The following is a 16,633-nucleotide window of genomic DNA, read 5'->3' as shown; positions in this document are numbered from 1 at the left end:
GGAATCACTCATCTTTGAAAAGAGAGTTTATTACAGAGAAATGGCTCTTTCCAAAATAAAAGCTATACTATACGCTTCTTCTGGGCTATATTCTCAGCAGCATATTGTAGCGGGTCAGGGCTGTTCGGGGTTCTGTTTGTACAGTTATGTTTTGTTTATGTTGCCATAGTGACGGGTGACGCCCTCTCGCTGCGACGGTGTGTCCTTCCGGGGTCAGAGGGCGCCTTGTGTGTTGTTGTTGTTGCTGTGCGGTTGCCGCGCTGAGCAGTTAGCTAGCGGCAGTGTTCTTCTGCAGATGTCAATAAACGGCTGTGCTCCCTGGCTAGCTCACGGGAAGCAAGACCAAACGACACCTCCGTCTCCTCGTTGTCTGAGCTCGCCACATTGGTGTCAGAAGTGAGATGATGGTGGCACCCCATGTTCTGACCCGAGTGACTTTTCCCCCCGCTGGTCGTGACCGGCCGGTGCGCCAAAAGAAGGCACCTGGACATTTGCAGGAGTTTGTGTGGGGTAATGGCTTAGGTGGGGGCAATGTAGCGGGTCAGGGCTGTTCGGGGTTCTGTTTGTACAGTTGTGTTTTGTTTATGTTGCCATAGTGACGGGTGACGCCCTCTCGCTGCGACGGTGTGTCCTTCCGGGGTCAGAGGGCGCTCTGTGTGTTGTCGTTATCTCCGTTAACGAGCTACCCCTGATCGCCCCGTGCGTGGGGCTAGATATGAAAACCAAAATAATTCCAAACGCCAGATCTGAATGAGGGTGGGGGAGGTTCAATTTGCCATGTTGCAAGGAGAGCTTAACTTCTGTCTCGCTAGCTTGCCCGGCGCTCTTCCTTCTGACGATGCTGTCTGTGTTGAGCGCTCAGTGGATCTGCGCTTGACAGTGCAGCCTAGGCGGAGTAGTCGAACGCAGATTCACTGAGCGTTCAACACAGACAGCATCGTCAGAAGAAAAGTTGATAAAATAAATTACAAATTTTGTATTGTTCGATACATATGCGTACCGAACCGAAAGCACTGTATCGAACGGTTCAATATCGATACGAATATCGTTGCACCCCTTATATGTATATACGTATATGTATATACGTGTATATATATATGTATATACGTATATGTATATACGTATATGTATATACGTATATGTATATACGTATATGTATATACGTATATGTATATATGTATATGTATATATGTATACGTATATGTATGTATATGTATATATATGTATGTATATATATGTATGTGTATATATATGTATGTGTATGTATGTGTATATATATGTATGTGTATGTATGTGTATATATATGTATGTGTATATATATGTATGTATATATGTATGTGTATATATATGTATGTGTATATATATGTGTATATGTATGTATATATAGATGTGTGTGTGTGTATATATATATATATATATATATATATATATATATATATATATATATATATATATATATATATATATATATATATATATATATATATATAGGGGTGCAACGATACACAAAATTCACGGTTCGGTTCGGTTCGATACTTTGGTGTCACGGTTCGATGTTTTTTCGATACAAAAAAATGTTCATGCATTTTTAATTTGTCATTTATTAAAATTATAAATATATATTTTAACTCAAAAGTACAGTTTTTAAATTTAACCCTAACCCTTGTGCGTGTTTTTTATTTTGACAGTGAATGCGCACCTGCGGACCACTTATGTGCAGCCCTGGTTATTTAGCTCGTCATATTGCAGCCACAGAAATTCTTTTGTCCATGAAACCATAAAGCTGCACTTTCTTTTTGCCTCATAGTCTGATTTGTCATAACTTCTCCGTTTTGTGGTAAGCTTTTCTTTGGCTGTCACTTCTTCACCCTGACCTGTCTTATTTGGCTCAGCAGAACTGAAATGCTTTTACACATGCACTCACATAAGCTCAGCGATTCTCTGCGCAATCAACCTCTCACATGTTTAAGCTTGCTGCGGGAGATTTCACTTGTCATGTTTGCATAGTAAGCTAACGATTAATAAGACGATGTCAGAGGAATTGGTGCACAAATTATCATCACTCACAGATCAGTGCTGTCGCTCTCTATACACAGTTCGCACGATTGCAAAGTGAAAGCAAAAAAACAAGCGCAAATTCAAACGCGACTTCAATATGTCACATATTGACAGTGGCTCACCGATGCCAATGACATAATTACCCAGCTACATTTCTGAAAGAATGCAAAAGCATTGACATATGTTTTTCCTACAATAACCCGACGGGCAGGGAAGAGCTAGATTTTGGTAGCCCGACTGAAAAAAATCGCTAGCTCCGGGACGTCGGGCTAGCGATATTGCAAGCCCTGTATCTGATTGAGGAATCACTCATCTTTGGAAAAGAGAGTTTATTACAGAGAAATGGCTCTTTCCAAAATAAAAGCTATACTATCCGCTTCTTCTGGGCTATATTCTCAGCAGCATAAGGAGAATCATGTGCTAACAGCTGTCTAAATGACTCGGCTAAAGTTAGTAGCATGCTTGTTGTATTTGTCTTTGCACTAGGATGATGTCGGCGTAAATGTGCAGTCATATTCGTTGTGTTCCCACTAGTGCTTTCAGGTTAATCTCGTTGAAATGACCTTAACGCCACAACACGGCAAATCTCCGTTAACGAGCTACCGCCGATCGCTCCGTGCATGGGGCTAGACGGCCAACACGTTAACGAGCTAACTGCGCTAACACACTAGTTCACACCAATGTAATTGAGCATTGCATGGCACATCCAACATACTGTTTTACTTTAGTCCATGACTCGCTTACCTTCAGGGTCATACGTCACATGAAAACCAAAATAATTCCAAACGCCAGATCTGAATGAGGGTGGGGGAGGTGCCCTGCGCTCTTCCTTCTGTCTATGCTGTCTGTGTTGAGCGCTCAGTGGATCTGCGCTCGACAGTGCAGCCTAGGCGGAGTAGTCGAACACAGATTCACTGAGCGCTCAACACAGACAGCATCGTCAGAAGGAAAATTGATAAAATAAATTACAAATGTTGTATTGTTCGATACATATGCGTACCGAACCGAAAGCACTGTATCGAACGGTTCAATATCGATACGAATATCGTTGCACCCCTATATATGTATATATGTATATATATATATATATATATATATATATATATATATATATATATATATATATATATATATATATATATATATATATATATATATATATATATATATATATTATTAATATCAGTGGAAATTGAACAGCACACATGGAGATATATAGTTCAATATTGGCCAACAGATCTGCAGACTTTCACTAAGACCTGTTGGTTCATGGGTATAGCAATTTGATACAAAGCGGATGTCTGTGGAGGACCAGAGGGTAATGGCATTACCTTATCTTTGAGCGTCCCTTATGTCATTCTGACAGTTGCTTCATGCTTCACTTACGCTGCGCTTTAGTAGTCAAAATGTTGCTGCAGTAGCCAAAACAACGAGCTGCACTGTGTGAAAGTCAGAGTTGTATGCAAGGTCGAACACTGCCTAACATTTGAACATAACATGGACTTTAAAAGCATCCCTAAGTCCACTTTCAAAATACCAATGTTTTGTCAGGCAAAGACGATTATTCACAGTTTTTTTTTTAAAGCATGAACAGCTTGGTTGATAAAGAACACGTGTTTGTATATCAAATCAGAGTTTGGTTAATCACTTTAATGCATGAATGTCTCTTTGTGTTGTATTTGTAATACTTTGCTCACATAATTACACCCTACAGCACTGGAGTCTTTGACTCGAGTGAAAATGGGGTGAATTGTTAAATTGAAAAAAATTTTGGTTTTTAGTCATATTCTTTGCCCGGCGGCTCTTATTGGACCCTTTTTTCTGTATTTTATGGCGTTACAAGCTGTTACATTGAAACCACTTCCAAAACATGCATTTAATCTTTTTCCCAAGTTGGGATGAAAGAGCTGTTTTTATAATATAAAGAAGATTTAAGATATATTAACAATTACAATATTAATGCTGATAGAAGCTGAGACCTAAGACATTATCATTATGAGTATCAACCAGTAAAGATTTAAAGGGTGTGAAAAATTAACATAATTCTTTACAACTGCACATGGTTGTAAATGGATTTTCTTTCTATTCTGGATTCTTTTTTTCCTCATGTAAAGCAGTTTTTAAGCCATTCTGACGCTTGCTCCTGAAGGAGAGAACTGCTTGTGTCTTCTCTTACTTTCTGCTACTCCCTTTAGAGGATCTTCCTGTCACGATCAGGTGTCTGGGAATGGAGAGAGAGGACCCAAATGAAAGACACAGTTTTTATTAACTGGAGCTAGGTTAATAAACGATTGAAATAAACAGAGTGCATGCACACGAGGAAATTACGACAGCATGACCGGAAACAGAGACCAACTGAGTTCTTAAAGAGACAGGATAATAACAGGATAGGTAACAGGTGGGAACACGGCTAACTAATGAAACAGAGTAACCAAAAGTAAACCTAACGCACATAGGACAAGAGACTTTCACAATAAAGATGGAAACCGACTCGAGAAACTAAACAATGACAAAAAGTCCAAACCCCAAACACTGGGTCAACAACCCAGGTGCCATGACACTTCGTCTGTCTCATCCTATCCCTAGCATCCTCTTCTGCCACACCAACCCTCGGCATTTCTTCCTTCACATCCATGAACCTTCTCTGTGGTCTCCATCTTTTCCTCCTGCCCCAGTTCAACATACTTTGTCCAATATATTCACTCTTCTTCGTCTGCACGTCCAAACCATCCTAGCCTCGCCTCTCTAACTTTGTGTCCAAACTACTCAACCTTCTTCTCCTGACTTTCACTCCTCTTCTCTTCAGAGCATACTTCCATCTCTTTTCCACTTGCTCCCTGCTCTCACAGCGCACCACGTCATCTGTGAACCTCACAGTCCACAGAGACTCTTGCCTGATCTCATCTGTCTACCTGTCCATCTCCAGTGCAAACAAGAAGGGTGTTCAGAGCTGATCCCTGGCATAGTCCCACCTATACCATGATCCTATCTGTCACTCCTACTGTACACCTCACCACTGGCTCACTGTCGTCATACATGTCCACATACAGTACCACAGATTCTTTTTTGGCACCCTATCATATGTTTTCTCTAGATTCACAAACACACAGTGAAGCTCCTTCCGACCTTTAGGTTAAAATTTTGGCTAGCCTCTCTCGTGAACATCTCCATACCTCCACAGATATATTATAGCTGCCCTCACTCCCTTCTCAATAATCTAAAATTGTAAACTTCCTGATTAACCACTTATGTAATTTACTTTGTATTAACCAGTTTCTTTACTGAAATGTCTGTGCAGTTTTACATTCAGAGCTGTGATCTTAAAATCACAGGCCAGTTTTTCAAACCGTTAGCAGGCTAGCTGACTTTGAAGTAGCTTCCTGTCTTAATCTGTAATGACTTCGATGCCTCGCTCTGGTTGTCTTGTTCTTTGCTTCTGAGTTTTGACTCTGACAGATCAGTGCTGGCCAGTCTTCACCACAGAATGATGCATATAATGCTCTCTGTAGAATATAATTTCCGGTGCTGCCACTTTAATTCATTTATGCACGTGTGACTCAAGGACAGACAAACAGAAACAGAGTCATGTGACCCCTCTGACCCTTTGTGCTATGTTTCCTGGGTGAGTTATGTCTCATTGTTCCTTTCTGTCACTGTTGCAGTGGGCCACAGGACAATCAGACTGGCCTCATAGTGCCACATTCACTTCTCCGGCCAAGCTGTGATCTCACACCTCTCACTTCGCATTCTCATTATTTCAGGCTCTTATTAATTTATTTAATCAATAGCCGTTTAAGATCTCCTCCCCGGAAATGCATAATGGCAGCAGATTCATCGGGCTGCTACATCAAATTATGGGCTTGACTGGTAGGGTCTCTGGAGGCTCAGATGTGTGTTTGTGATGGGTTAAACACAGGTTGTGATGCACGGTACTGTGCATTGTTTACATAATGATAGCTCATCATCTTCAGACAGTCCCTCAAACCTGAAGGGCAGTGAGCCTAAACTTCAATAAGACTCCTCTCAGAGTATCCGATGCTGACTCAGAGATCACACTCGTCCAGTGGCTCCATTGTTGCCATGAGCTCAGCTCTGAAGCCTCCCTGTGGAAGATTATGAAAGTGGCTTTAAAATACAGAGCAGCAGCTCAACGGGGCTTTAGATGATTTCAGGCTAAATATATGTAAAAGGCAGCTCGGTCCACAGGGTAGAGTGGGATCTGGGTGGAAGGCAGCCAAGGCCTTTGGTGCCTCCTTTTTTTGCTGTTTTTGTTATGCGCTCTGTATCAGTTTGAAAGATGCCCTGCAAACTAAAACCAAAAATAAGAGCCAACAAAAACTGTCACTTTGAGTTCAGAGTTTTTAAGTAAAAAGAACTCAGCAACAATACCCCTGACTGTAAAAACAGATATAAACAGGTGTATTATTTTAGTTTATATACTGACTGTTCCATCTGTGCCACTTATAGACTCAACTTCATGGAAAAACAGTTGCTAAATACATCAATAACAATTAAAAAGGCTGAGAGTTTATTCATTGTTAACGCTGCTTAAATGTTAGAAGAGAAAAAACAAAAAAAGTACATTAAAATCATAGATGTCAGTGTCACCAGTAGGTTTCAAATGTTTTTTGGTTTTTTGCATTACATTGCAGTCCTTGTATCAGCCTTGTTTAACACATCCAGCAGCAATGCATCAGCTGGCTTAAAGCAAAGGTCACATGACAAGCTGTCCTTTTCAGATAAAAGGAGGTGACACAGTGTATCCAGTTCTTTTTCTTCATGTGACTCATCTTTAGATTGTTAAGCACGTTGGCCTAAAGAGGAAAAAAAAGTTAGCTTGCGAGCCTCCTTTCCCGAATCTTAATTTGTGCTGTTGAAAGCGAACGGCTTGTCATTTCACTCTCTTTGCTTTACACGAGCATGGCTGAGTTCAGCCTCTTCCAAGGCACACAGGTGGCTCATTCACTGGGTGACTGCAGGTTCGGCTCCTTGGTGGCAGACTGGCACAGGCTGAGCCGCCAGGCTGAATAGCCTCAGGTGTAATCCTCACCTGCTTCTTTGCCGTTAAATCCCGAATGTTTTGATTATTTTGCTTCCACTTCTATTTTTCTGAATGTCTTTTCAGCACTGGAAGGATTCAGTGCTAGAGGATTAGTCAGAGTGGGCCCTGTTTATAATGTGCATGCAGGAAGAGAGTAAGGAAGAAGTATTTCCACTTTCTTATGGCAACACAAGTCCAGAAACATGTTCATGAGTACATGGGCATACAGTTACATATGTGTACACACCCATCCAAGTACGGCACTGTATAGACATCACTGCACCTGCTTTCTGTTATCGTGCACAGAGTCAAAAGCTCTTTCTCTGTCTTTATTATGTGATAAAAGCAGGAGAAATAAATGCTGACGTACAAAGCCTACATGCCGGCACACCTGAGCTGCCGAGGGAGTGACTGAGCACATTTGATCTTTTCATGCTGTTTTTGTACTAACTGCTGCTTTGAAGTTTTGCTGTTTTGTGCATCTGAGCCCCTAAACAATGAACCGCAGTTGTGATTGTCTGGATCATGTCTGTCAGCGTGGGGGTTTTTGTGCTTGTGTTCAGAAGAGGAGGGGTCCGTGAAGGAGAGCAGGCTCCCTGCTCCAGCACATGGTGCCCAGACTAAACAACAAGATGAATGTTTCCTGAATTCGACTTGGCACAGAGACACCCCCCAATCTACCCATGCGGCTGAACTCTAAAAAGACTCGCATGCCTAGCTGGAACAAATGTATTTGAAAGAAAATTGCGGAGTTACAGTAGCCTTATTGTTGAAATGATCTATGTAAACACCTCTGAGCAGAATCCGCTTTAATCTGCCAAACTTACGGTAGTTTGGTTTATTATTTTCCCCATTGCAGTGCTGTGATTTTTCATTTTACCATCATACAAAGTGGTTTAGATCATCTATGTTTGTCTCATAATCCAGAAATCGTAATGTTTATCCTCTGAATGAAATGCTTTCTTTTTATTCCAGTGCAAAGTTTTACCTTAATAGCAGATTATAAGAGGTACAAAGTCGAAGTGCTTGCGCGGTGCCTGAGTTGTCTAAGGACTTCCACACCCCGCATGGTGTTACCATCTTGTGATGATAGAACTGTTAACAGCGCCAACAAAAGCTCAGTGTGCTGCTGTCAACCTGTCCCCTCCCACACATCACCTTTCACCTCACTGCTCTGCACCCCCCCCACACACACACACACACACACACACACATCACACCTCTACTCTTTCTTATTTCACTCAGAGGCTGGAAAGAGCTGGGGATGCATGGGGCTGGGCAGCTATAGTGAAACTGTGAATTGGAGGTTGGCACCGTGAGAGCGCATACAGTACACTGAAAACCTTTGGCAGGCTATGGTAAAGGGAACTTGCTGTGGAGACCAAGCTTTGAGGTCTGTGACGGGCTGAGCCTCATTGCGGTTTATAACAACAAGCTGTTGGATTTGGAGAGAAAGTTCCAGACACGCCCCCCAGCTCTCAGTCAACACAGCCAACCCCCTTTTTACCCATGCCTGAAAAAGTGTATTTGTCTCAGTAAGACTGAAGCTGGCAGCTCCCACTGTGCATTTTCCTTCCTATCCTATCCTCCCTCCACCTTCGCTCTTTTAGCTCATAGTTTGCGTCTCCCAAACTCTTCTTCTCGTGACTGAGGAGAGCCCAGCTCCAGATAGTGGCAAGAGGTTAAAAAACCTTAGTCATGAGGGATCACACACATACATAGACAGGCGTCTACATGTGACAAGCCCCTGCCAAACAATCGCTGCTGGCTCAGAGAGAGTAGGTGGGCGGAGGGGCAGCGGTAGTTTCTTGGAAGGCCTGATTGGAGCATAAACAGCAGCCCAGGAAGTCTAACAGAAAGAGAGAGAGGGAGAGAGCAAGAGACGGAGGGAGGGAGGGATCAGTGGAAGTGTAGATCTACCGGGAGAGAGCAAAAAGTTTTGGGACTGAGGCAGTGTGTTAGTTTGTGTCACTCTGGGTGAGTGTGAAGAAAAAAAGACTTGGTTATCAGGACATACTTTACCACAGCCTACCAGAAAGAAAAGGTGAGTAGCTACATCTTGCACAAGAGCACACGCCTCTCTTACACCGATACATAAACGCTCACGGGACTATAAACTCCCATCTTCATCAGTTTTTCCATCCATAGATTCAGATTGGTGCACTGTAAGGCAGACATCCCTGCACTGTGAGAGAAGATGGCACGCTGTTACTGTTGCATGCAGTGTCATTTAAATTTCCAGACAGTTTTTTGGAGTTGCATTCACTATGGTGTTCTTGATGTGTGTGTGTGTGTGTGTGTGTGTGTGTGTGTGTGTGTGTGTGTGTGTGTGTGTGTGTGTGTGTGTGTGTGTGTGTGTGTGTGTGTGTGTGTGTGTGTGTGTGTGTGTGTGCGTGCTGCCTGCTGATGGTTTCCCCTGGCTCCGAAAGCTGCTTGTTTTCCATAGCTGTTTTCTTTTCTTTTTTTTGCTGTGCCTTGAACCGCAGCCAACCATTCAGTGTGTGAAGCAAAAAAAAAGGGGGAGACCATCTAATGTGTGTGTGGCTGTGTCTAATTAAGCTGTTGGAGGGAGAAGAGTGGTGAGGGTCAAACCATGAGAGGGTGAACTTGGAAAAACAGCGCTGTCCCTCTTATAAAACACATCCCTTGCACAAACTATCAGTTACATTAATTGTCTGGGATCAGAACTTAGAATAAACTAACAAGTCTTCTTAATCTTCTAAAATTCATCTGCCTTTTGAGATCACACAGAAATTTAATCTGTATCATCAAAGTGGCTGTTTGGGGATCAGCTTTAGTGCAGATTTTGTGATGCTGTTTGGTCACGTCAAGCGGATCGCAACATTTCCCATGCTGCTGCTTCTCTCCTCTCAAAGGGAACATCAGTATATATCTTGCGACCTTTAAGTTGCTGTGCTCTTCACACTACATACAGTAGATGTATTAACTAGGGAAAACGGTGAACTACTACTTTTTACAGTTTGTCACTAATCTTAAAGTTGAGTCGAATTTGAAGCATTTTACTGTCTTAACAGGCCTATATTTTCCTGTCTGGATCTCTTCAGCACTGTGGGAATTGCATTAACTTTTTTCCACTGCTGAGTAGATTTGCATCTGGAAAAGACTGGTCTGCCCAATCCTAGGCAAATGGGGAAAAAAATGAGAGTTAATTTCACAGATTTTCACATGCAACTGTGTAATCTCTATTTTTATTACCATAAAGTCACACGATAACTAATCAGAAGTTCTTCTTCTTTTGTTATTGTTTTTGACAGATAAAGAAACCCTCAGTTGTGCTTTGTATTTAATCCCTAAGCCATATTGGTCCTTTAAGTTCCATCATCTACTTTTTACCACTCAGATGTTTAGTGATGGGTGTGATTTGTTTTGTCTCTCACCAATAAATACATCAGCTTCCCTCAGTCCGCAGGCGGGGAAGGTAAACGGGTCAGAGAGACAAATGAGCTCGCACACTCGCACCCCTTTACAGTGCCCCTAAACCTCATCTTTCATCGCTCGTTTTGGCACTTTCACAACGTTAGACTGTCTCTCACAAGTTTTTATCGCCGCTTTGCTGATGTAGCAAGTTGTCAGTTTCTCACAAGACCAGAGGAAACGTTATTAACGGGAAGGCAGGGGTTTGGCTGCCAGTATAATTCTACCAAGCTATTCGTCTAAGTGATAGCATATGAGGTGCAGTGATTTTGGCAGTGTTTTTACAAGCAAAGGCACACAGTAGCTCCTGACCGTATGCCTCCATTTGTCAAATATCATTAAGAGAGACTAAGGTTAGGACACGAGCACTTGATTACTTGGCTGGACTAGTCTGTTACATCAGTATCCAGACATAACACTGCAGATCTGAATCTCTACAGGAGATCAGGTATTAACCTGACCAAATGTATTAGCTGATTCAAATCTGGGGAAGTAAAGTTTGACGGCTTCCATGAGCTAGGGGGAAACACACCTGGGCCAGCGGCATGTGGCCAAGCAGCAGTGAGGCCAGTGGGGGTGGATGGGGTGAGAGGCCTAACCAGGTGTTTCTCTGCACTGTCATCCTTCGCTGGGCCTCAAGCCAGCTCACGCCACGTCTCATTGAGCTTCAAGGTTTGATCAAAACTCATTAGAGAGCTTTCATTCTAGCTCCCATTGGTGGGTGAGTTATGGATGCGATAGAAACACACCCACGTAGTGGAGATCACCAAAGTGTTGGTGAAAAAGAAAGAATGATCGTGAAAGAGAGTAGAAATGGTGCTAATGCATATTTTTCTAAACTTTAGACCTCATTGTGATCTGGTCACATGGGGGATATTTTTATGGACAGGGAGCTGCAGTTGTTCACTCTAAGAAATAGAGAAATGGAGAGTTTTATTTAGTAACCCAAGTCAAACTTGTGACTTGCTGACTTTTTTGTTGTCAGATTAAAAATTCCCAGGTGAAAGTGAAACCTTGTAGCCATCTTGGGTTTTTGAAACCACATGTTATTATGACATTATAACTCAGAGGTCAAGAACACGACATCCTTACACTTAAGTCAATCACAGAGAAACCCCAGTCTAACACATACTTTCCTTTATCATCTATTTGACTGTGAATTTGACTATAATTTGCTAAATTTACATCATAATTACAACAAGAATTAAAAGAGTCAGTAAACTAGGGTTGAGACCATTAACTCAAGAAATTCTTAATAAGATCACAAAGCAAGTGATCGTTAGAGGCGCTTTCTTGTAGACTTATTTACAGACTTCTTTGTATAACTTGGAGTTGCCCCATGCTGGCCATTAGAAAAGTAGTCTATGCTCAAACCTCAAATTTTAAATTGACATATTTTGTTCTTGTTCATCTTTCGACTTGTTACTGTTAGAGCTCATCACAGCAGATCATCTGCCTCAATCCCCCCCTATCCCTAGCATCTTCTTCTGTCTCAACCAACCCTCTGCATGTCCTCCATGAACCTCCGCTGTGGTCTTCCTCTTTTTCTCCTCCCTGACAACACCATCTTTGACATCTCTTATCTAATATATCCACTGTCTCTTCTCTGCACATGTCCAAGCCATCTCAGCCTTGCTTTTCTAACTTTGTTTCTTATTTTGTCCACCCTGGTCACTCCCAGCGAATATTTTAGCGTTTTCAATCCCAGCATCCTGCACTTCAGCCTGTCTCTTTGTTATCAGCCAGCCCTCTTTCTTTACCAGTCATGGTCCCTAAATTTAAAGGCCCTGCTCTCACTTCCACATTCCTTCCTTTCCTTCTCTCTCGCTGCCTAAGAACACACCTTCCCATCTCCTGTTCTTTTGTCTTTGACCAACAGTAGCGCACTTTCCTCCAGCACACGGCTGGCCAACAGCACCGGAGGTGGTTGTTGTTAACTTGACAGATGTTACACCAGGCCATCCTGATGATACAATGTACGTGTATATAATTTGGATTGACCCTTTAGAGCTAAATGTTCTAGTTTTTGTTATTCAAACCAAGCTAATCTCAATCTAATTCTTGGTATTAAAGTTGATAGAAAGCTTCATTTCTCTGGGACTGTGTCCACTGCTCGTGTAACATCCACAGTATAAAACTTTTTTTATTTTAGTCATTATGCTTTAAGACTTTGACTGAGGCAGATTACATTCTCCATTAGCTGCGAGTAACATATCTCATCTTGCAGGAAGATTTTCTATCAGTTCAGCAGCTTAGACCAGAAGCTGTCCTTATGGCCAAAACATCTTGAGTCTAATAGAGGTGGGGATTATAAGAAGGTGTTATCACACAGAATCTCTGTCATGTTAATTGACTTCTACTTGTTGTAAATTAACCTCATTGTAAGCCAAATAATTTTCAGTAGAATAGTTATTAAAGGTGCTCTTTGAAAATCTTTCTTCTTCTTTTTTTTTAAAATTCCTGCAGTAGCTGTAAGATAGTATAAAAACCTTATCTTGCCGTTCTTTAAAGCGCCAGAAGATATGTCATTTTTTATGCATTCCTCTTAGTCACAAGTAAAAGGCGGCTGGTAATGGCAACATTTTAATAGAGAAATGTGACAAACCAGCAGAAAATGATTTAATAAGGCAGCAATGTGTAGTTCGCCTAACAATGATTCATTAACACCAGCCTTTTAAGTTTTTTTTCCTCATTTCTTTACACTCTTTGATATTATAATAGGTCTGGCTTGATGGTTTTTAGCCTTATAACATTTCTAAAGCTTTAGAGAGATGCATAGTTAAGCCACAAATAAAAATCTTGAGATGTGACCACACAGAGAAAACAGGAGTGGTATGGCAAATATCTTCTCAGTCTGTTATTGCGGCGCTATGGGCAATGGTAGAGGTCACTTATGTGGGCGGCTTCTATGCCAGGGATTATCCACAGAGGGAAATAATAGACTTGTAGTGACGTCAGATGCTTGTGGAGCTAACGGAGACTTTGCCAAGATAGAAAACTAAGTTCGTATGTACCGTGAGTGTACATGCAGGGAGGATCTTAGATCAAATTGGGCTTAGAGTAAGAGGGCAGCTATAAAACACCTGGCAACTGGTAAATACAGGTTTTGCTTCTTTTTTTTAAGGCTGGCTTATTTGCCTTAACACGATGGGGACAGCTGAAGAGACGCAGGGCTTACCATTCACTCAGTGAAGCCATTTTGTTGAACATCCTCTTCCTTTGGCAACAACGAGAAGGGGGTAGATAGAGGGGGGACACAGTGCCGCCGACAGTTGCTGTTAAATGCCCTTTTCTCCCAATGTAAACACCTACGCCTGTCCCATCCATCTCCTCTGTTAGTCACTTGGTTTGACATAGTGCCTCCCACAACACACAAGAACATCCCCGGGTTTTTTTTCTCCTTCTGTTCAGTACCAAGCATGCTTTGTGTACACATGAAAAGGAGTTGTATGTTTTTATCTACAGGGTCTGGTCTCCGTGCGAATTAACCTTGGGACCAAACTTATGTCAGAAATAGATGAAATGCAAAAAATGTACTGATAATTAGAATTTTGTCTCTAATTGGCAACCTACAAATGCCCTAGAGTGTAAGGTTTGTCAGACTTTATTCGCTAACATCATTCTCACTCTTTAAAAGCATATAAAGCATTCAAGGTTTTCTGTCCTCATAAAGCGTTTTTTTAAGGAAAGTATGAATTTGAGTTTTAAAGCTGCCTAATCCTAATAAATATGGATGAGACTTCTGTCCACCACCCTGTTTAACAACTTGCAGTGTCTTGCCCTTGTCCCTCAGATGTTGGCTTTCTATTGTTTTCCATTGACCCAATTGACTGCTCACTAATGACGCCATTATGGTGGCACGATTTTATATTTACCCCTCTGCCTGACAAACTCGGTGCACTTTCGTTTAGCTATGGTCCACATTACGAAGCGCCAATCTCTGTAAATATATTCGGTAAAGCCTGTGACACACAGGATGTTTTTGTTAAGCTGGGATATTCTAGGAACAGTGGCTAAGTGAGCTCTGGAGCTGGAAGTTTTGAGGAAACCTGTCCTCTATCTGGACATGGTCTGTTTGAAGAACTCCATCCTGCTCTTGACTGATAAATAGGCGGCACCATGTAAATACTGGAAAGAGGCCCGGCAGTATCAAATAAAAGCATTCCAGTCAAAAAGTAAGGACAGTTGTGCAGAGAGAGTTGAGCGAGTTTCTATTTTTCACTGTGTCTGGCTACGTGAAGGCACAGAATCAAGTCCGTATACTCTGAGGACTTTATTTAAGTAGTAGAAGGATTATACAAGCGTGACACTGCTTAACTTTAAATCCACATTGCATTTCAGGACAGATTTTGTCACACGTACTAAGCATAGCCAGTTTTGTGGCTGTTTTCTGTTTGTATCTAACCAACTGTTTTCCACGCTCGTGTGGCAACATTAGTTTGTTCATTGGTGGGTCGACCAATTTAGGTGACACTCGAATATCTCACAAGTTTTTGATGTATATGTCACTGCCATTAAGCTTAAACCAGACATACTTCTTCCTCAGAGCAGGAATCTCGATTCTGGAGATGCTCTTTCTTTAACATCCTTTCCTTGTGATGTGCTGTAGTGGACACCTTTGTTTTTCTCTAGTTGTCTTGTCATCATATCCAATACTGTGATACATATTTGTATATATGCAACATCAATACTCACTTTCTCTTCTTTACTCTTAAATGTTCACTTGTCAGCCATTGTCAATGTGATCACCGAAAGATTTGTAAATAGCTAATGCTGGCCAATAGAATGAGCCTGTTTCCTGATTGATGCTTGTTTCCTGTTTAGCAGAGCTAAATTTCAATTTCAATTGAGTTAGGTGTGGCAAACGTTTGATTTACTAAGTCAAAGTTTGGAAATCTTGACTAATGGATGGCAAACAATGTGGCAGCAGTTACTGTTGTAAATCCTATGTCTTTTTGTCCAATCATACCAGCAACTTCACAGTGTTTTGTATTGAAATGTAAATTAAAAAAAGAAAAAAGAAAGAAAAAAAACCCTCATTAATAATGAGTTTGGTGCAGAGAACTGTGTGGTTCGTGTGCACGTAAAATAGGGTGACCAACCGTCCTCTTTTCCCCGGACATGTCCACTTTTCACGTTCTGTCCGGGGTGTCCGGGGGGATTTTCAAGATTGATGAAAATGTCCGGGTTTTCGTGCAGAGGGCCCAAATGTGTGACGTCATCCCCGAGCTGCTGCTTTGTGAGTTGTTGTTCTTTCGAAACAAATCCCATGAAAACACCAAAACCAGCAACAGTCAGTTTGTAGTTGCAGCAGTCAGTCCTCTAAACATGCTTAGCATCTCTGCGGCATTCATCCTCAAAGCCTTTTCATTCTTATTTTAGCTTTTTATAAATGTCACTTTTAGCAAACAGGAGTAAATGGTGCATTTGTCGGGGATAGGTTTCAGCTGACGCTTTAGTGAGCTTGCTTGTATCAATAGCAATAACAGCCCACATTCGCCCTAACAGAGAGCATGTCAGCCACCGCAGCTTGTACAGTTAGTTTCTTCTAGTGAAGATTTTATAGACAAAACAAGAAGTGCAAGATAGGGATTAATAAGTAAGACTTTGGCCACGTAGGCTAAATGAGCATTAGTGAAATCTATTTGTTGTTGCGTTTGGTCTTGGGATCTGTTAACAATACTGATACATACAATATTTCCAAAGGCTCTTTGTATAAGAACATTTTCAGTTCCCTCCATATTTCCTGGACCAAGCTCTGCCAGTGAGCTATTCCACCCCAGGCTCCCCTCAGAGTAATAAAAGCCATCTTGTAAAACTTGACATTTTCAATGTCTGAGTAAGTATTATACCTTTCTACTCCACCTCAGTGCCCTGAATGAACTCTATAATATTATTACTTTTAATAAAAGCAGCTGCTTTCCCTAGGGTGAGAATATTTTAGTAATATTTTTCCATCTTTATTGCTGAAAATCACAATAGCCTTTAGGTATGCTTCAATTTTAGCTTGCCAAGTAGTGGGAAGGCTCTGGTTTGACTTTTTAAGTTCAAAAGCTCAAGATGAGTGCCTGTGTATTCTGAAGCTCATCTTTACTCACC

General features: G+C 41.5%; 1 protein-coding gene across 16 annotated transcripts in view; it reads left to right on the top strand.

Moving 5' to 3' along the window:
• Positions 1 to 16,633, top strand: part of kiaa1217 (KIAA1217 ortholog) — a 129,636-nt gene that overhangs the window by 47,348 nt on the left and 65,655 nt on the right. Inside the window, exon 1 of one of the 16 annotated variants that reach the window (XM_012917910.5) lies at positions 8,911 to 9,143. The exons of the other annotated variants lie outside the window; for them this stretch is intronic. The gene's annotated coding sequence lies outside the window, so the exon portion shown is untranslated. Of the gene's footprint in view, positions 1 to 8,910; positions 9,144 to 16,633 lie in introns of those variants that run through there. 16 annotated transcript variants of the gene reach the window in all.

The sequence above is a fragment of the Maylandia zebra genome, linkage group LG9 (genome assembly GCF_041146795.1).
Source record: "Maylandia zebra isolate NMK-2024a linkage group LG9, Mzebra_GT3a, whole genome shotgun sequence".
NCBI classification, from domain to species: Eukaryota; Metazoa; Chordata; class Actinopteri; order Cichliformes; family Cichlidae; genus Maylandia; species Maylandia zebra.
This window is presented reverse-complemented; position numbering and strand designations above follow the sequence as displayed.